Source organism: Crocodylus siamensis, chromosome 3 (genome assembly GCF_052110815.1).
Source record: "Crocodylus siamensis isolate JL-2025a chromosome 3, ASM5211081v1, whole genome shotgun sequence".
Classification (NCBI taxonomy): Eukaryota; Metazoa; Chordata; order Crocodylia; family Crocodylidae; genus Crocodylus; species Crocodylus siamensis.
In genome coordinates, this window is record NC_143397.1 from 165,095,703 (window position 1) to 165,117,298 (window position 21,596).

General features: G+C 39.3%; 1 protein-coding gene across 2 annotated transcripts in view; it reads right to left on the bottom strand.

The window, feature by feature from the left end:
- The window catches only part of GNAL (G protein subunit alpha L), a 316,776-nt gene that overhangs the window by 73,093 nt on the left and 222,087 nt on the right, over nt 1-21,596 (bottom strand). The window lies entirely within an intron of this gene.

A 21,596-nucleotide genomic window follows, 5' to 3' on the forward strand; every position in this document is an offset into this window, starting at 1 on the left:
ATGATAAACAAGGTATTACATTCTGCTGTGGGCTGCTTGTGAATTGAGGAGGATTCAAATAATGACACATAATCAATGATGTGGGCACTGAGAATTCTCAAGATCCCCATTTACATGAAAATCCACCCTAGGTATCAGTAAACAGTTTCCAGATGACTAGTGCTGGGCAAGGCAAGAGGCTGGGAAACTCTTATTTTTCTTCGGCAGAGAAGGGGAGTTACCAGAGTCTTTGTATTTCCAGTGCCGAGCACATTTTTATGTGATAGCTGATCTGCCACAACGTCTGTAGCCAATGTGATTTTTAACCAGTGCCGACTACAAGTCACTCAGATCACTGAGCCTAGTAATGTGTGGCCTCCGAATGATCCCTGGAAAGAAAGCTAACTATAGAACTCAGGCTGCCAACAAGAATAAACAAAACAAAACACACACAGGCCAAGATTTGCAACAGACAGGCTGATGGCAGGGAGATGTCCCAAAAAAGGGACTGACCGAAATATAACTCGAAATAGAGGGAAAAGTGGGAATATTCAGGTTTTTCTTTAAAAATGGAGCACTAACAATTTTATAACTGTAGCTAACAGACCTCAGAATCTTTATATAGTTTAAATAAGGGTGTGGGTGGACAAGACCACCTTAACCCAGTTGGCTGAACAGGGCAATTAGAAAAAGCATTTGGCTACAATAGACAATTTACACCATTTGAGAAGAAATCACCCTTTGTCTAAAATCAACAGACCACAGTGTAGCATGGATACAACCACTTTGAGCAATGTAAAGCCAGCTTACCAATAATTTGATCTTGCACAACAAAGTCATGCAGTGATCTGAAAGTTATTTTTCTAAGAAAAACACTACAGCACAGAACATGCTAGGAATAACAGGAATACTCTGCTACGTCTCAAATTCTGTATAATGTCTCTAACATTACCTTTGTGACCAGAGTATAAGGTGGCAATTTTTTGTAATACTTGTAATGCAAAAAAAGGATAACTAGTAAATCACTTAGTGTATTAAGCAAGACCTACAGGTGAATAAACAACAGACATATGGGGTGCATTTTATTAATTTAACATCAGGAATGAGAACTTTGTGAAAAACTTGGGTAGTTGGCAGCTGGCCCTATTGCACATGGTCTAGTATGTGGTAGAAAGGTAGAGGGGATCCCTGGAATATCAAATCTTCAGAAGCTCTGCAGCCCTTACTTTGCTACACACACCTAACTGTTCCCAGGGGCAGATTCAGAGGAGCTGCAGTGGTGCAGTCATAGCACCCTTTCTGATCACAGAAGAAACAGCAGCTGGGGACTTAAGTCTCTGAAGAAGGTAAGAATTCCCTCTCCCTTCTTCTCTGTACCCAGAGACATGTCACCTCTCCCACCTCTTCCCTTTCTCCTGCCTTCCACTACTGTTGTCCTAGGCCCCCTTTGTAAAATTCTGGATCTGCTTCTGACTGTTCCCATTCTCTGCTCTCCAAAGTCTGCTGCTGCTGAGCATGTTGGAGGAGCTATTAGTTGTGCATACTCCCTTCCCCTGCTTGGCTTTGACTACTTGACAAATGACAGATTAATTTCAAGGCCCTACTTTCACTTGATACAGGCAGAACATAATCACATCAAACCTGCTTTTTTGCACCTGTAACAGCCTTTATGAATGGGAAAAAAAGTATACGAAGAACCTTTATATTGTTAGAAAATGAACTGCTTAGTAGGGTTGTGAGAAGAGTCAGATACTCATTCAATTTAGAGGAGGTTTGGCCCAATTCGGCAGCCAAATCTCTGAATCCAAATCAAATCAGGAGACCGGTTAAAAAGTCTAAATTGATTTGAAGATCTCCGAATCAATTCGGAAAAGATTTGGAGAGCTTTGACGATTCGGGCAGTCCCCGCTCGCTGCCACAGGGAGCTGGACCCAGACTCTGTGCTGGTAAGTAGGGGATGGGGGAGGGGACAATGGGGGGGACCCCTGCCAGGCCCCATCCCCTGCCTGCTCCCCTAGCCCCCACTGACTCCCGCCTGCTCTCCCAGGCCCGCCATTGCTGCCCCACCCAGCCCCAGCTCCCGGCTCTTTAAAAGAAAGCCACTATTCACTGGCTGCTGCCAGGCGGGGGGTGGGACGGGACGGGACGGGACATGACAATCCCTGTTGCCCCCCACTGCCTTCTTTTTTTTTTTTTTTTGAAGAGCTGGAACTGGGGCCAGGCAGGGGGCAACCATGGGACAGTGGGCAGGGGATGGGACTGCTTCGAAGATTTGGCTGATTTGGCAGCGGCCGAATCTCTGAATCAGATTTGGCTGAATCAATTTGGGATAGTGATTTGGATCACTGAATCAAATCACTGTCCCCTGAATCAGCCAAATCCAAAGCGAATACTAGATGTTTCACACAGGCCTACTGCCTAGCTATATCATTCAAGTGCTTAGCTTTAATTTTGAAAATCAGTGTTGAAGTTACATAGTTGCAAGCTTCTTCGAGAGAGGTTCATTTCTAAGCATTTCAGACTTTTAAAAATATTTAAAAGGATAATTTTAGAAAGTTTATTATTATTATTATAATTATTAAACAGTTTACATCTTATTTCTTCTAGTTGTATGGTCAAGTGAGAAAGATCAAGTTAAAATGAGTAGGAAGGGCCCACATCAAGGTGAAGGTACAAAAGTGCACTGAAATTAATCTTCAGTTTGGCAAGAACTTGAGTGTTAATGTAGGGGATTGTGGAACATGTGACATTTGGGAATTTTAAAAATATTTATAGGAGTTTCTGGACTAACTACATATAAAGCAAGGATCAAAACTGACCTAGTGAAAACTGCTCTAAAGGCACTAGTCCCTATCCTCCCCCTTAGACTTTGTCTACTGTAGGCAGCCAGTTTTACAAGAAGAAATTCTGTCACGTTACTGCTACCAACATAGCTGCTTTGGCAGAGTTTGTTCACATTTGGCTACCTTTGCTACCAATGCTTTTTATATTCACAGCATCAGGATGGCTGGCTAATGACATGTGGCACTGTCAGTAGGCATCCCCAGGTCTCGTGTGCCACCATCTGGCACGTTATCTTATGGAAAATTTTAGTGTCTCTTGTAGAACTGCCATGGCTTACTGCAAAATACCATCACAGTTCTGAGGGAGTTGTTAGAAATTGAAAGTCAAATTCCCACAAATCCCTTACTCCATCCTGTAATGCCTTTTTTCCCATACAGTTATTCCTTCGCATCAGCGTATCCCCCCCACCAAACTCATAGGTGAATCTGACCATAGTGTATGCTCATCTGAGATCAGTGAATTGACTGTTGTACAAAAACGTTTTAAAATTAGAAGTAGTCTTTCCTCACCCTCCTCTTCTTTTTTGTGCTTATTTTGCAGCAGTTTCTTGAAACAATACTCTCTGTAGTATGCTCCTAAATTTAGTACTTATCAAACATCCTATCTATATATGATGTTCTTTTCCTTCATCACAAGCTACAAACAGCAAACCATAGAAGGTATCTGGGATAGAAGGTAAGAATTACAGAGAGAGTAGACTTGTACTGTTTTCTTTTTTAAATGAAAGAAAGGAGAAATATACTGAACAACAAGCCAATATTATTATATTGGTTTCTGGACTAACTATATATAAGGCAGGGGCCAAAACTGACTTAGTGAAAACTGCTCTAAATATTCTGAACAACAGGTTGAACAAGGTACTGAACAACAAATGAGTATTATTGGAGGACACAGAACAAATCTAAAGCTCCTTCCAAAGTCCAAACAGTGGTCTGCTCCTTTACACAGGGCACAGTTACATCCATAATACAGGCATGTACACAATAGTGGTTTGAGTTTATAAATGGACGTTCTTAATACATTTTAGGAAAAACTATAATAATTCTTACAGATACAGAATGCTTTAATCTGGAGTAATTCTGTAACTTTATACGGAGTCTGTGAGAGACTATATATATATATAAAAACTTCATTCAAAAGAAAGGAAAGCCATAAAAATGATACATTTGTAACTAATGGGTTATGGAATATGATGGCCACATACAAATCCTACTAGAAAGAGAACAAAATCTGGGACTTTGTCTTAGAAAATATGAAACCATATCAATAAAAAAGGTTTGGTCCTGCTTGCTAGCTTGCTAAAACTGAGAAAAACATGTCTGGAATAGCAGGACAATGTGAGATGAAGAAAACCAAAGTCATCTCTGCTGACATGGAGACATAAGTATTAAAAGAATGCTCTTCTTATTGAACGTGCTCAGGTTACCACTACAGGGGTTGCTGTTACCTTAGCTACAGCAGCAATAGTGTCCAAGGTTTCCCAATCTGCGCTTAGCTTTGCTTGAAGTGGAAGTTTTTTTGCTACCTTAGCTATACCAGATCCCTTAAATAGCAGATGCTCCACTGGCAGAGCTACATCCACAACGCATAGCTATGTCGCTTATGACTTGTTTCAGATCACATCTAGGAGCTTTCACATAGCTATTCCAAACAAAACTTTGTAATGCAAACAAGGTCTCAGAAGCTAAAAATATAGGCAGTGCTTTCAAACACATTATTTCCAAGGAAACCCAAGTGCTACATGCAGGGCTGATATTTTTTAAGTCTCTCTATTCAATTGTGTCATTTTTGCAGGTTGTTCCCTGAGTCCATGACAACCTCACAACAGCATCACTAATCTTGTTTATTGCAATTGCATCTGAGCAAGGCTTACAAATTGTACGGAATACTGAAGCACGTGTGTTCATTGCTTTGCGAGTGCATACTTGGCCTCTGCTCTTTGCAATGTTTACCTGTGAAGTCCCCACTCCCAAAATGTTTTTTTCCTGTTTGAATTTTAAGGGAGTTTTTAAAACCATGTTTTAAATGTACCTTGATTGTCCTTTCAACACATAGTACATTTCTTTGAGATCCTTGCCTGAGGCGCAGTTTGATTTTATCAATAATTATACTTCTATTGCTCAATTTAATAGGAAAATCTTACTTTTGCCATTTTTGCAGTGTACCCTGTTCATTAATAGTTTTTAAAAAGTGTGCACAGCACTGCAGATAAAACTACATATAGTACAGAATGACTTGGCTGTCAAATTTCTTGCTCAGTCATAACCATCTGATCTACATTCATTTCTCTGCATTCAGATTCCTTGTGAAGACCCATTTCTACAATGATGTCAATAAGAAATAAGCTTATTCAGAATGGCAGAGTAGAAAGGATAGTTTATAACACAATGGGTACATCTACATGAGAAATTAACACAACACAATAAATTCCAGTGCAGTTCATACTGGAGTTTATTGCTCCTGGGCACAGCATTTACACATGTGCCTGGAACTGCAGTGTGTTGAGCTGGGGTAGGGCAGCCCTGGCTGGCACAGGGTCCAGGGGGTCAGTCTGCCAGCCCAGGGCTACTCCTGCTCAGCTGCAAGGGGAGGGGGGGAGGGTTGGGGCATGAGTGTGGGGCTAGCCAGTAGGCAGATCTGCACTGTTGCACCCTCATGTCCTAGTCAGTTCCAGTCACTGTCAACGCGTGTTTTGGAACACAATATAATTCTGCCGTACGATAGTACTTGTATTGGGCAGTACTAACCTATGGCACAGTTAATTAGTTTGCTCTGGCCTAACACCTTTGCATGTTTAGATGGAGATGCTTTACTGAAGAGCTAATTAGGTAACTCCATAGTAAGCATCTCATGTAGATGCCCCCAGTTACAACTAAACAAAAGAAGAACCTTGCACACTGTTCTCAATGCAAAATAGAGCAACTGTGGTCACCTGTGATAAATTCTTTTCGCCCCACCCCTGTCTGTTTGCTTTTTTAGATTGCATGCTTTTCAGGAGAAAACCTAGGGGTATTTAGACAAACCCAAATATAATGCAGGTACTATTGATAAAAGGAAAAACATTTTCTAAGGCTGGGGTCCAGATTCCACGAGAAGCATAGACAGCCTGTGTGTGTGGCACATGGCAGAGGGAGCAGGGAGAAGAAAGCAAAGTATCAGATCAGGCAGGGGGCACAGGACAGTGAGCAGAAAGCAGAGCAGAAGATCAGGCAAGGGAAGGAGATTGGAGTGAAACTCAGGGAGGTGTAGGGTTAATTTGTGGCGCACACGCTAAAAAGTTTGGCTCTCACTATTCTAAAGGGTTTCTCTATGCTATAAAGAGTTATAGTATAACCACACCTCCTAGGCTAGGGACAGAAGTTACACATAAACCAGTTTAAATGATCCAAAACTGGTTTAAACCTGTAACAGAAGGTCACTGAACATAAACTAGATTCAAAATGGCTGAAACTGGTTTAAGATAAACCTGGTTCAATGTACTATCAAACTTACTTAACTGATTTAGGTCAAACTGGTTTATGAAACTTCTGTCCCAGATACCTTCCTGGTTCAAGTTACATCAGAATCCCCCAGTGTGCTTTGGAGCCTTTTAGCTGGGCTGGGCGGTGCTATCAGCTCTAGAGAGATGCCTTTCTGCTCCCTAGCTGGAACAGTGAGGGCTGGCTCACTGCGCCCCCCAGGCAAACCCCTACTGGGGTCTGGGGCCAGGGAGGAAGGTTAAGTTTCCCTTTCCCCAAGTATGGAGCTCCCCTGTTCTGCTTACTTAGTGCTGGCTGTGACTGTGGACTACAAATTCTAGAGACATCTGGAAGCAGAAAGAGGGAATGATGAGCAACCCTGCAGAGTCCTGCTGCTGTGAGTCTGGACTACAAATCCCAGAGGCCTTAGGGACAGCAAGAAGAGGAAGTGAACACACAGCCCATGCTGGCTACATGACAGAGAGCTGTGCTCTAGCATCTTCTGGCTTGAGACACTGCAGGCACGTGGCTCCATTTCCTGAATCAAACATGAATATTTGTTCATTTGCTCATTGGTTTAATCTTTGCAGCTTAGACTAATCTGCAAAAACTGAATCAATTCAGCTTGGGCTTTTTGACTGTCTGTACTTAGTCCTGATGAAGACAGATTATAACTTCTTCCAGTTCTCTTGACAAAATAAGCTGTAATGGCAAACAACAACAACAAACCAACAACCACAACTCAAAAAACGCCAAAACAAACAAACGAACAAACAACCTCTCCCAACAAAAAAACAAACTGTTCTTCTAATATGGCTATGTATACACTAGGACTTTTGTTGATGTAGCTATGTCAGTTAGGACTACGTCTTCTTTTCATTCTTAGCTAGGCTTAGCCCTGACATTTTTCCAATGTTGTTGTTTTATTTTTGTCTCTCTCAACTTCTACATTCCACTATCTTCTTTTTTTCAAAACTATGCCAGCAAATAGTTCATGTCTCAGAAATTATTTCTATGTTGATCATTTACATTTAATTTTCTTTGTAGATGAGGTAAAGTATAATTATACAAAATTTCTATAATCTGAAAATTAGAATATCGATTTTAAGGGTATAGAATTTCTGAATTTCAAATTCAAATTTCAAGCAGGCAAAATTTAATTTCCTGAGACATAAGTGAAGCAGTGGAACTTTCCATTACACTGATGAAAAATAAAAGCAGGGAATCAAAAATGTATATTCACAATATCCCACAAAGCAGTAAGAAGTATAAAAAAATTGGAGTTGAGTCATACTTAAACCAATTCCAGCCTTGTGATATAGCTTAATGGGGTTTTTTTTAAGTCAATGAGAAGAAGGGGAAAGTAAAAACTAAAAGTTTCTCCAGAAAAGCCAAAAATCATCTGGAATGGGTGTTCATCTTTAGTTTTAAAACTTCCTGTACACGTGTTGGAATCTGTGTGCAGTCTATTTTTAAAGATCAAATTAATGCTCAGATAAATGAGTTCAGTGGTGACGGTTGGGATGTATATCACAAGAGATTTGGGTACCACAGGTTGTCAGAATGGATTTTGTGCACCAATCAGTGAAACCATTGAATCATCAGGTTTGTAAATTCTCTCTCTATAGATAGTCCTATTTAATCTAAAATTCATCTTTGTCTAAAAAAATCTATTACAACAAACTTTCCTAATTAAATCAGAAAAGAGTGCAAGGAAGTAGAATAATAGTACTTCTACAACAGGAACAACTGAAATGGTTTCCTTAAGTCCAAATAAACATTTTTTTTGTATTTTGGCAGCATTATTGTTATCTTATATTAAGCAGGCAAAATTTAATTTAAGGCAAGGAAAAAGACACTCTCAAACTATCTGAATTATCTTAAAACCATCTAAGAGAACATACCAAGACCCTACTTTGGTTTAGTCTGAGGTGTAAAATTTCTTTTTCATTCTTCTTCCAAGTACAGGGGCTTAGTGCTGACATTTTCCCAACACTGTTGTTTTATTTTTGTCTCTTTCAACTTCTGCATTGTACCACCTTTCTTTTTTCAAATCTGTTGGTGAGCAATAATTTAGAAAAACAGCCCCAAAGCACCCCAACCTTCTAGTAAAGCCTAATATAATCAAGGTGATGTATGTAGAGTAGACATTCAATATGCAGAATATGATTAGTGTGCAGAAATCTGATTCTTTTGACTATTCGTTTACTATTAGTTATTCAGTGGTGTGCAGTGATCAATTTGAATTGCCCTCATAGCTGGATTCCGTTGCTGAGTACACGCTTCTTTTGACAGCAGTTTAATGATAGATAGTGTTTTAGTGAGATTTCATTGTATGTGATTATAGTACGAAGGGCTTTCTTCTTCATGCTAATTGGAGGAGAAAACCTCATGTTGTATTCAAGTAAATGCAATATAGCAATTGAGTGTTTATTTGTAACAATAACAGGCATAACATTTCAAGTTGATGGAGCTTCCTTAAAAATAAATAAAAAGGTGTAGAGTTGAACTTTGGACTTTTCTCATGCACATGAGCCTCATAAATGCTGGTGCTTTTCATGAGAATACAAAAATGTTGTTGAAAGCAAAAATATATTGCTATTCAGAGAATCCAGAGTTTTGTCTTGGTTGTGATTTTTTAATCTTAATGCAGTATTTGGATCTGTTACCTTCCACCACCCCCCTCCAACTTTGTTCCAACAAAGTATGGCCTTTCTACTTGGCTATATAATCTTACTAATGAAGTGAGCAAGAAAAACCAGTGAATCAGGAGAAGCAAAGAAAATCCTACAAAACAATTGTTACCCTACTATAAATAAGAGAGGGTTAAGAGCATGTATGTTAGATAAATTATGTGGGATAATTTTAACTGCAGAATTGTTTGATGGAAATCCTTGATATTTATCAGCATCTTCAAATCTGTTCAAATAGCACAACACTGGAAATAAAAGTTGTCTGGACTCCTGTGTTCAAAATTTGTCAGGCAAATTGGAAAGTGAGGTGGCGGATCATGTTGCCAGCTTAACTGATATGTATCTGTTTTTCTGTCTTTGGACTATTTTGCATTCAAGTGGAAGAATCAAAATATATATGACTAAAATGGGTCTGTTTTATTTTTCAGAATGGTAAGAATCTTCTATCCATTAGGTGTATTTATTCTACCATCTCCCATTTCTTTTGATAGTATAGAACCTTAATAGAGTCATCTGAAAATTACTTTCAAGTATATGTATTTCTGTAAAGTAATACAGATTTTTTTGCCCTGTAGTTTTTTCTCTATGCTGTAGTGGGAAGAAAGTGCTATGTCTTCTGCTGCTTATAAGCTAGCCTTTGTAACAAAATCTGTTTTTGAGTAATAACTTTTACTTGAGTGTTTGGAAAGAGAATGTGGGAGCACCAGAAATTTAGGGGGCTATTTTATACTATTACATTATTTAGACTACTGAGTTTGACTTTCCTTAAACTTTTAACGCAATTCTCCCTTTACAGATGGTCAGTCTCAATCACTACCGACTCGTTTTCAAGTCATAGTGAGCCACGCCACTGCATACTGTTCACCCAGAATCCCTTTGTTGGCCCCTCTCTCAGTCTGGCACATAATTAATGAGGTGAAGCCAGACCAAGTTGTTGTGTACCTCATCCTCTCATACATTTTTGGAACAGTCCAGGACTTGTGACAAGAACACCCAGTTCCAGTCATGAGTAGAATCCGTGAGCACATGGATCCTTTGTGGGGGGTACCTGGAGTACATGCACATAGTGAGAAGTAGTGAACTGTGGAATCATCATGGTTTGAAATGCTGTTGACTCTGGTGAGGTCCAGCCCAATGAACTATGTGGTAAATCAAAAAACTTTGGCTTTGGACTAATATTATGCACAGTTTGTCTTCCATATAAGCAGGTGCCAAAGTGCCACTAAAAAGTATGTTTATGGAGTACCTGTGCTGAATCTTGCAGCAGTTTCAGAAAAAGCTAACATGCATCAATTTTGGATAAACTAAGTGTATGGGCACTACGTGTTAACTGCTTCAGCCCTGTTTAATTTCAAGGTTATTTTTTTCAAATTTGCTCCTTATTTCCATGTGCTCAGGGAAACTTGGGTCTGATAGGAGGAAGAGGGGGAAGGTGCTACTAGGAGAAAAAGTTGAGGGGAAGCAGAGAGAAAAGAGGCTACCTGACCCCCCAGTTTATTCTCCCTATTGTAACAGTAGGAGGGGTCAAATTCAAGGCAAACTTCCAATAATTAGATTCTATACCTAGAAAATTATAACAAATTTATACATTTTCCATAAATAGAATCTAATTATTGGGGTGTCATCTTATATTTGAGTAAATACAATAATGCCAATTAGATAATATTTTATATTTTTCTGCTTTTTCAGTTTATTTCGAGTCTAATCATGGTCACTGATTCATTGATAGTGTAGGCCTTTTCACTTGATGTTAAATTTTAATTTTTACAGGAACAAAGAGAAAAGATGCTCATGTAAAAAAGGGAGGGAAAATATGAGAGCACCTAAGTTATGGCTGATGGCATGGGTGTCAGGCCAAAAGTACCTTCTAAGTATAACAGGTGAGAAGGAAAAAAAACCCTTTTCAAACGAATTTTCAATGATTGAATAGGCACTCTATAAGTTAACTAAATTATTTTAAAACTATAAAAGTAGATTGTTGATTTTTTCACCTAGGTACAAAAGCACATGTGAAATTAAGTTAAGTTAAAATGAATCTTGAACCTTTTTATTTTTTTATACAGGTAAGAGAGAAAAATCAGGAACAATTACTATAGGCTCCATTTCTGAAAAGCTTTACGCATACATTTCATAAACCAAGTGATTGTTTTTCAAGATAGTGGTCTAATACTTGGTTTACAATAAAAATTACACATTGTAAACTCATTTTAATTTAGAAGCTGTAATAACAAGCACCTTATTATCAGAGGTGGTTGAGGCAAAGTTCAGTGTGTCACACTGATCTAGGTTCATTTTTATGGATGAAGTTATAACTTCATATTCATCATCCACTTCTGTTTTCTTATTAAAGAGTATTTTTCTAGTTTGTTAAAGTTTGGTTTTGTTTTGAAAACACAAAAAAGTGGAAAGAATTTGCTTATGAAGTGGCCAAACAAGATTTGCTTCTTGTCTACCTGCTGAGTTTCTATAATTGGAAACTACCCTATCACCATATGACCAACCATGGGAAGAAAAATCTTTGTCATTATTACAGCGGGTGTTTATATAAAAACAAAATGAGGGCTTTCGAGAGAAGAAAAATGTGTTATCCTTGTTTTTACGTATCACAAACTTAACTAGCATAAAATGTTACTGTATTAATTCAAGAATTGTTTCTCTCAGAAGGAAAGTATTTATGTGACCCATATTAATGACTGGTCACCAAGTTAAGAGTGTGTAGCTGTTTCTATTAGTAGAATTTCACTGGTTTATAATTCACCAGTTTAACTAACTTTGTCATGCATAAGGCTGGGCAGATTTGCACCTTAGGGCATTTGTAGACGACACTTTAAAGTGGGCTTAAAGCGGGTTAAATGCCTTTTGTACTGCTTGAATGGCATTACTGTTTGCATATTTGGCACTGTATTGCACGTTAATTCCAGCTGCTGTAGCACATGTGGCAGCATAATGCACCTTAAATGACTTTGGGACACAGCAAATGATTTTAGGGAGCTGCAAACTAAAACACCTCTAAGGAGTTTTAGTTTCCTACTCTACAGCTGTGGAGGGAAGCACTGGACTCTGTGCGGCTCAGGGACTATGCAGGCAGCCCATACAGGCAGGCAGGCTGTACAGAAGGAAAAAAAAAGCGGTGAGCCCAATCTTTCTTTTTCTTCCCCCCTTGGAGCCTGCCTGCCTGAGCTGCACAGGGGCCAGGTGCTTCCCTCCGCGGCTGTGGTGCCCCCCCCCGGACTGCCAAGCTGGGTGCCTGCAGGAAGGTGCCGCCTAGGGGTGGGGTTGCCACTGCAGGAGAGGGAAGCACCAGCCCCTTTGCATCTGGGGTACTGTTCTGCCCGCCAGCACCTTGCTCTCCCCTCCCTGCTGCTGGAGAGGCAGGTAAGGATCAGGCAGACACAGGTGTACATGACATGACACCACTTCCATTTAGGGAGAATAAACCCACATGTCATGTACAAATGCCCTTATAGGCTAAGTCAGAGATGTATAGCATGAGCTTTCGTGAGCTTGAGCTTACTTAATTAGAAAGTGTGCTATATATATGAGATTTAGTTACTCTACAAGGTACAAACTGTGCTGCCTTCTGTCTAACTTCAGTCTAACATGCCTATCTACCTCTCTGTCATGAATATTCTCCATTAAGTGAATTATCCTCTTAAAAAATATTTAAGCACTTTTAAAATTAAACAAAAAAACACAGAAATAAGTGTTCTAAGCTGACCTTCTGGGATTAGACAGAAGTGTATCTCCCAGGCATAACTCAGAACATTTTCTGCAAAGTGTTCTGAGTTATAACATTACCCCAGATCAAACAGAAGTTACCTGTTGGTTCTAGGGGGGAGGGAAATCTAGCTGCAGGCTGGGAGTCTGCAGCCCAGTTCCCATAGCAATGGCCACAACTCTCTGTCAGTGCTCTCTGCTTTCAGAATGGGAGGGGGGAAAGGCAGCAGAGGGAGGTCATTCCTGCGGTTCCCCAGCTGGTGCAAGGCCTTGTTCACACTACTACAGCTTAAAATATAAATGTCACAACAGTGCCTAAAGCATGTTAAAGGGTTTGAGCACAGCTTCCCTGACCATTATGCAAAGCAACATCTGTCTTCTGCAGGAATTACAGCATTTAGATAAAACACATAGTGGTATCCTTCTTAAATAATTTCTTCCATTTGGCTGTAGCCTCATGGCATTCTAACAGAACAGCTGTTTTTCTGTGCTACGCAATCAGCTAGCACCCAAACTTGGAAGTGTAGCAATGCTAGGTCTAGTTGTGGACTCTGCCTTTACCGTTGGGTTATGCATGTAACACAGGGAATGTTAACAGGGTTAAGTGGACAGGTTTGTTAGGTTGGAGCACCAAAGCAAGTCAGTGCTAACATGATCATTACTGCTGAGCCCTTGGCCTTGTACAGACTTGCAGTTTCTCCTGGGAGAGTTGCTGCCTTCCCAGGAGAAATCATAAGTGTACAGATGTTTAGGCTTTTTCTCCCAGAATAAATATGGCTATTCTAGGCAAAAAATAATCTGAGAGCAACCAGGATCAAGCCACTTCTAGGAGAGTTTCTCGTGAGTTAGCAAATGTCCGTATATGCTGATACCACAGGCTGACCATGGGCAGTCTCAGTTAGCCAGTCAGGACTGCCCTATGTACTGCTGCCATCTGTTGCCAGGCAGAATAAGGGAGTCTGCAGAGCATACTGAGATGGGTGCACAAGGTCACCTCCCAGTTGCACAGTGTCAGCACTGCAAGCTCTCCACTTTGTAGAGCCTTATCATTCAAATGTCAGTACACATGGCTCTGGGTAAGTTTTTCTTACCCAGAAACCCTGGAGAATTCTCCCAGATTATTTGAATGTATGTACACAACCCTTGCCTGAGTTTTGTAAGGACTCTTGGTATTAACAAAATAAGTGGATAGGTACACGTTACTCTTGGAGTTTACCAGAGAAAGAAAGTGAATATGGGCTCTGACTTCCTTTTTGAGCCAAGTATCTGACCCTTTGTACTTCTGTCAGGTGACTCCTTCTGTGGAAAATGCTTTAGGATGGAGTCCTTGACATTCCATTCATGGTTAGTTGTGAATTATATACTGAGCTGGTTTGCTATAACATTCGGAAAGCCTGGCAGATGCAGAACTTTGGCTATGATCTGGTATACCTCAGGTTCAGTGGCAAACTATTGTACTGTAAAGAAGCAGAGGTAAATTGCATTTTTGCTGTCTGTTGACATAAAATATTCATGTTGTGCTGCATGTCATGATTTGGACTACAGCACCATTTTATACAGTCTTTGTACAGGCTAGCCAGATAACTGTGATCTTTAGTACATTTATATTAATTCTGTTTGGAGGACCAAGACCTTTAGCCTGAAGATGGTTCAAGTCCATCAGCATCAGTCACCAGTGCCTTGGAGGGCAGCAGGGTTAAAAACAATACCCCTCTGTATATTTGGGGAGAGAGCTCTTCTGCTTGTTTTAATAATGAGATGATTTCTTGGGGAACCTGTACCTTCATATGACAAAGATTTCAAGCAGACTTGCCAGACTTTACCTATATTGTGCATAAGTTGAGTAATATCTGCAGGAAGCTAAAAAGTCTAAAGTAGACTGTTTCAATCATGAGGAGGAATCTGAAGCTAGCTTATGAAGTCTACTATAGTACTAAACCTGTTGTGTTGCAGACAACCTCTTGCTATCATGGAATCTTGTAGTACCCCCTTGTACTCTTATGGTGGCACACAATGAGGCATACACACAAGAGAAATGAAATTCTTGTAGACCTGTGGTTTCCAACCCTTTTAGACTCAATTCACCCCTCAGAAAATGCCAGCCTCCTAGTCTTCACATGTTTTTGATTATAGAAAATTAATAGAGCAATATTTCTGTTGCAAAGAACTCAGACCAAAACAGGTCAGAATAGTTTTCACACTGTAGATTCTTTTTTGAAATCTCTGAATTTATCTTGTGAATCATGTTTGTACACCTAATAATGCTACATTATGTGGCAACTTGGGGCACCCTTGAAAGCATCTCAAGTTACCCCGGCTGAGAATCACTGATGTACACAATCACTTGAACAATAATCTTTGCTTGACTTCTTCCAATATGAAGACAGACATCAACAGGTGCCATATGCTGACCCTGCTCAAGAAAGTTCGTCCTATCAGGGCAATAAGCTGCTTTGCATGGAGGAGGTGAAACACTATGAATGAATAATCCACCGCTTTACTAAATGCAAAGACGAGAGGGATCAGTTTCAAAAAAGAATATCATTGAGAAAAGATGCTTCAGGCAACTGAAGTCTAACAATCATTGACAAAACACCAAATTCAGGAAACTGTGATCAAGCTTAATCCTCTTGTGTTTGCTTCTCTGAACACTTGAACAATCAAGCCGCAAACATTTGTACATATCTTAAACTGGCAAGTTAAGGCTTGCACACTTCAATATCATGGGAGTGGCATGTTTAATACAGGACAGAACACTAGCTAACAGGTCAGTGTTCCTCTAAATCCTCATCAAAATCCTAGCAATTAAATAAGCCAGTGCACATCCTACACCCGCATACACAGAGCTATTTTAATATGAATGAAAGAAGAAGCAAAGGTTGGCAAACCCTTTCTAATGTAGTACTTTGCTCTGTAAACTTCTACCTTTCTCTAAGAAAGGCAAGACACCAAGGGACATTTTCCAGCCTTATTTCTGATGATCAAAATTAAGGCACTGAACAATAAAATATGTGGCATGAGATCAATTAGAATTAACCACCACTGCTTAGATTTTGAATAAGGAATTATTAATATCTGTAGAAAATGACTAGAGATCAATCCAAAGAGTAAAAATATCTCTCACAAAAATGAGTAATTTGTATAATTACATTTAAAAAAATTCATAAGGTTTTGTTTTTTGATCTTGTATAAACAAAAGGTTGGTTAAAACTTATGAAGTGAATTATTTGCTGACACTGGAAATAATGGGATTTTAAATCTCTCCTGTGGTATACTGTATTGCTTCAAAAGATCTAAGTATGTCTCTTTGAATAACTGTCCAAAAGTTATGATACCAATGTTTCCCTCAGGATCTGTTTTTAAAGGTTGTGGTTACCATTAGTCCTGCACCAGATGGCTGGGGAGAGGGAGGCAGTGGTAGGGTGTCTGCGATGTAAGCAACTGCTCACTTGAACTGGAGTGAGATGAACTGCTTTCACTTAATCTATTGAGGAGTCAACTGGTTACAATCTATCACTATCAGCTTAATTACTCCTGCAGCATGCTATTACTATATCAGGGAATCCAACACCGGGGCTTCTATTAATTATGGGCATTTATAACTGTGCTCTGGGAGGTGTGTTGGGTAGCTCTCTAATCAGTGCAGCTCTGAGAGCTGTGCTAATTAAAAGCTCCCAGATCATCATGTGTATCAGCGTCCACTGAAAAACAGTGGTGTGGCACTTTGAACGGTGGTGTGGCTCATCAAACAAGCTTTAAAGCGTCCCACGGCCACTTTTCCATGCAGGGATGCTGATATGCGTGATGCTGGAGTCTGCTGGAGCACAGTAATTACCATGCTCCAGCAGATTTGACTGAGTCTGCTCCGACGTGCTGTAATTACAGCGTGCTGGAGTAGCCTCCCCGCATGCGTGTAGGAGCCCTCATTTATTTAAATCATGCATCCAAACTTACAGAGTCACTCAGCTGGCTCTACAAGCTACTAAGTTACTTTGGGATGCCCCCTTTCAGAACCAGACCAAAACTTATTGTGAGAAATTCTGGATTTCTAGAAAGGCATGACTTTACAAAACTCTTCAATTAACAGTAGACCTGTTAATATATCCAGGTACTGTGCAAAATTTTTAAAAAACAAAATTAATAACAACTAATTTTGTTCTAGACAGGTCAGCTCATGCACAGCATTCATTTAGAACCCTGTGAATCTGTCATAAGATTTAAGTTTGCAAAATATCAGAGTACCCACGTATATGTTTGAAATCATATTACTGGAGAATCAGTGAACATTTCCCAACTTCCTTCTGTTGTAAAAGTAGAGGAAAAAAGTAGAATAACAATAAGCAAATGAGTCTTATGCACTTTCAGGACAATATTTTAATCACTAATAACAGAGCACATCACCACCTTAAAAAATATGATGTGGTAACAATGCCAAATACTGAAGCAGATTTTAATGCATTCATATGTATTTTATCTTTGAAATTAGATTTTGGCTCCTAAAATATAATTATTTGCCAAGATTGCATGTGTTTGGATATTGGATGGAGGAGATTATTATACAGAAAGATATTTAATTTAAACCCCTCCCCACATTTCAGCTGAGAACACAGGAAAAGAGAAGGCAGAATAAAGAATAACCTTCTGCTTTAGAGACATGCATTTCATAGAACATCACAAATTTACAGTAGTTTATTTAAAAAAAACACAGTATGGAGCTGTGAAATACATTGCTCAGCTTGTACATATGTTCCATAGCTTTGTAGTTAGTGGCAGAAGTAATTCAAAGCTTTGCTTGTGATATACACAGAGCTGTTCAAAGGGGATAGATATTGGTCACAGTTTTTAAATTTGCCATAAATAATCCAATGCTATGTGCTAAAAGTGACAGTTATTCAAGTAGAGTTCAGATATGAAGGGGAATGATGGAATAAAAGCTAAAATAAACAGGTGGCTGGGCCCTGATTCTCATTTACACTGACATCCACTTACCCCACTTCGGCAGTCTAAAAGGGCTTTAAATTGAGAGTAAATATATAGTCCAGTATAAATGAGAATCACGCCCCAGGATCCAAGCTATTTATTAGTGCCTATGATTAGGGATCACTGGAATTTGCACTAGAAGCAGAGAACTGCAGGACTAAAGGAGCTGCCGTGTAACTCACTTTCAGCGTGAATTCCAGTGGCTCCCTTCTACAATACTGGCAGATTTAAATTAATACTTCTCCCAGAAGAAAAAATATTCAGCTAAGTATTTAAAATGTATTTAAGCTTCCAGGCTGTTTAAATTATTTTAAACTGTACTTTATTTATAATTTAATAACATTCAGTAATTTCTGTAAATCTATCAACCCATTCTGTAACCTTTAAATGTTTAAAAAAGGCGTAAGCAGTGACCTATAGAAAATACCATTTGTGCATGGCCACTAGGAGACAGATCAGGAATCCCTTTTTTCTTCAATGCTTTTACCTTGTGATGGTTTGGGATGTTTAATGCCCAGGAGACTGAGTAAGGCTGAAGGATAAAGACATCTTGTGTCAGTCTGTTATCCAAAGGGCTCCAGAGGGAAAATGGGTTAAATAGGGAGGTCTTCCCCTCATTATTTAGTGGTGCCATCTGAACAGTTTGTAGATGATTATTCAGGGTGGTAACAACCAAAGCTGACTGTGAACTGCAGAAGAATCTTGTAAAATTGAGTGAATGGACAAAAAAATAGCAGACGCTGATAAATGCCAAGTGCTGCACCTGGGAAAGAATAACCCAAGATGCACATACACAGTGATGGGCTTTACATTAGCTGTTGCTACTCAAATAAGATATTGTGGAGTTATTGTGGAGAATTGTCTATAAACTTCACCCTAGTGTTCAAAATGGCCAACAGGATGTTAGGAATTATTAAGAAAAGGAATGAAAACAAAATGGAAAGTGTCATTATATAAATCAGTGGTAAGCATATAACTTGAAAACAGTTTTTGGGTAGTTCTGGTTCCCCCCACCTCCAAAAAGACATAGCAGAATTATAAAAAGGTACAGAGAAGGGAAACAAAGAGCAGGAGCATAAAGGGCTTCTGTATGAGGGGAGACAAAATAGGCTAGGACTTTTCAGCTTACAGAAAAGATAACTGCAGGGGGTGGGAGGGAGAAGACAGAGGTCTATAAAATAATAAAACATGAGGCGAGGGTACACAGAGATTTAATAGTTGCTACTGCTCACAATACCAGAGCTAGGGGACATACAAGGAAAATCATTAGGAAGCGAGTCAGAAACCAACAAAAGGAAGTTCTTTTTCACACTGTGAAAAAAAGTTTCATATTGTGGAACTCATCATCACAGGAGGTTGTGGGGCTGACAACCAAGTTCAGAAAAGGATAAAATAAATTTGCATAGCACAGGTCCATCAGTGGGTATTAAATGTTATGGTGGAAGGTCTTCCAAATGAGGTCTTTCTAGGCCTTTAAATGCTGGAAGAAGGGCAATGACAGATCCATGTGGATAGCCCCTGCATAATACTTTTCTCCACAGCCTTTGCTCTGTGCTACTGAGAGATATAGAATACGGGGCTTGTGGTCTGATTTATTATGACATCTTTTATGTTCTTATCCTTTTTAGCCAATTCAAGAAGACTATCAATAGGTTCAAAAGGAGATCTATTCAGGCCATAGACAAAAGTGTGGTACTTAGTATGAATCGCTTGTGTATCTTTATAAAGTGCTGGAAAATACACATACATTTTCTAAATTAAGACAGACTCTGGGTGCCCAAATATTTCTACAAATAAAGTAGCTGCTACTGTCATCCAGTATAATATATATATGGTATAGCATATATATAAGGTACATATATGTATAGGTATCACTAGCACACAGTAGTGACAGAGGCAATGGAAAGGCAATAAATATTCTCAGATTAATTTTGTTTTCTTTCCTGTCCCCTTTCCCAAGCAGGATGGGGAAAGAGCACGTGGCATTTGTAAGCAAGCTTTATATTACTTGCTTACAGTTAAGTAAGCTTTACATGCATTTATCTTACATAATCTTGTTATAAATCTAATTTCCTATATTTTACACCTTTATTTAATTATAACTGCATGACATATTCAAGTATGGACCTGTCAACAAGGACAGCACAAGTCACTGTCTTGAAGGGAAAGGCAATACAAATAATGAATTTAGGGCCATCTGTCAGACTTTGCTTTATTATTCAGAATCACTTTTTTTGTTCCCAGCCAATTTGGGTTATGAACAGACTTCATAATGTAAATAAGGGATACCAAAATTTGGGCCAGCTGTACCAAATGAGGTCAACTGAGTTTCTTTTTATCTATATGCTGTTCTAGCTGATGGCCATGTGTGATGTGCTTGTGTTTCTTCTCTTTTCCCATGCTAAAATCAATGTAAGAAGAGAAGGGAAATGAGCCAATAGCACTGAGTCCAGTTACAGGGAGACGAAAGAACAGAAGAAACAGCAACTCAGGTGTACAACAGATCTGTGGCACTGGTGTTACTAATATGAAAATGCAGCATAGTTTCCCACTGGGTTTTGTTCCATCTCCTATATAACGTAGGCTGCACCTGCCTTTTTTCTTAGACACCTGGACAGGTTAGAAAAGCAGGCAGTACACAATAGGATGCAGTACAGCAAGGACAAGTGTAGAGTGCTGCACCTAGGTTGCAAAAGCATCCAGCACATCTACTGGCTGGGAAGTAACCCTCTCAGCAGCACAGAAGCGGAAAGGGATCTCGGAGTCACAGTGGACTCCAAGACAAACATGAGACAAAATCATCAGCAAAGCTAACTGTACTTTGTCATGCATACTGAGAGCCACATATGGTTAGGGGCTTACAGGCCAAGCCCTATGAGGAGATACTAAGGGACCTGGACCTCTTCAGCCTCCACAAGAGAAGGCTGAGAGGTGATCTTGTGGCCGCCTACAAATTCATTAGGGGGGGCACACCAGGGTGCCTCTTGGGGTAACAAGGAACAAAGGTCACAAACTGACAGAGAGCAGATTTAGGTTAGATATCAGAAATAACGTCTTCATGGTAAGGGTGGCCAAAATTTGGAAGGGGCTTCCAAGGTGGTGCTCTCCCCTACCCTGGGGGTCTTTAAGAGAAGGCTGACCCCAGCACTCTTTCCTGCCTAGACAGGGCGTCAGAGTCGATGATCTGTTGACGTCCCTTCCAACCCTAGCATCTATGAATCTCAGGAATGGCATTTGGTACCTGAAAGCTAAGCTAAGTCTATCCCAACCATGAAGTTGTTTTAAATAAACAAACAAGAACAATCATTCATATTAAATACACACCTTCAGTCAAAGTCTAATTCATAGATCACAATTACTGATGAAGATTGAGTTTTGTAGCTTTTTGTATTGGTGATTTATTTCCTTGTTCATCACAAGAGAGGGATGTGCTTTATGTTCTCTAGCTGTATACCTACATTTTCACTTCTGGAACTCTTTGTAAATCATTCTTTATCAGTCCTTCTAGGAATTATTTGTGTTCTTGCATTTACTGCTTAACTTTTTATAGCACTATGAAAAAGAATACTAAGCCTATTCGTTTCTTTTAAGAAGTAGTAGCTAACAATTGCTGAATATACTAAAGCCCGCTAATATTTTAATTTTACATTGTGTTTGATAAAAATCTCAAAATATTGAATAAGATAGAGAACATGGCAACTCACCATTTTTACCTTGCTTAAAAATATTCATACAGTGAAAAAACAATTCTGAATCTTTAATTAATGGTATTTTATTACTAATCTAGAACAATGACATTAAAATTATTTTAGGTAAGTATATTTTAAAATAGACAATGGTTACATGACATCATTGAATCTAACATTTTATTTTAGACTTCCTTAGTACCTTCATATCAGCAGCAAAATATGTGGCTGTTTAGGAA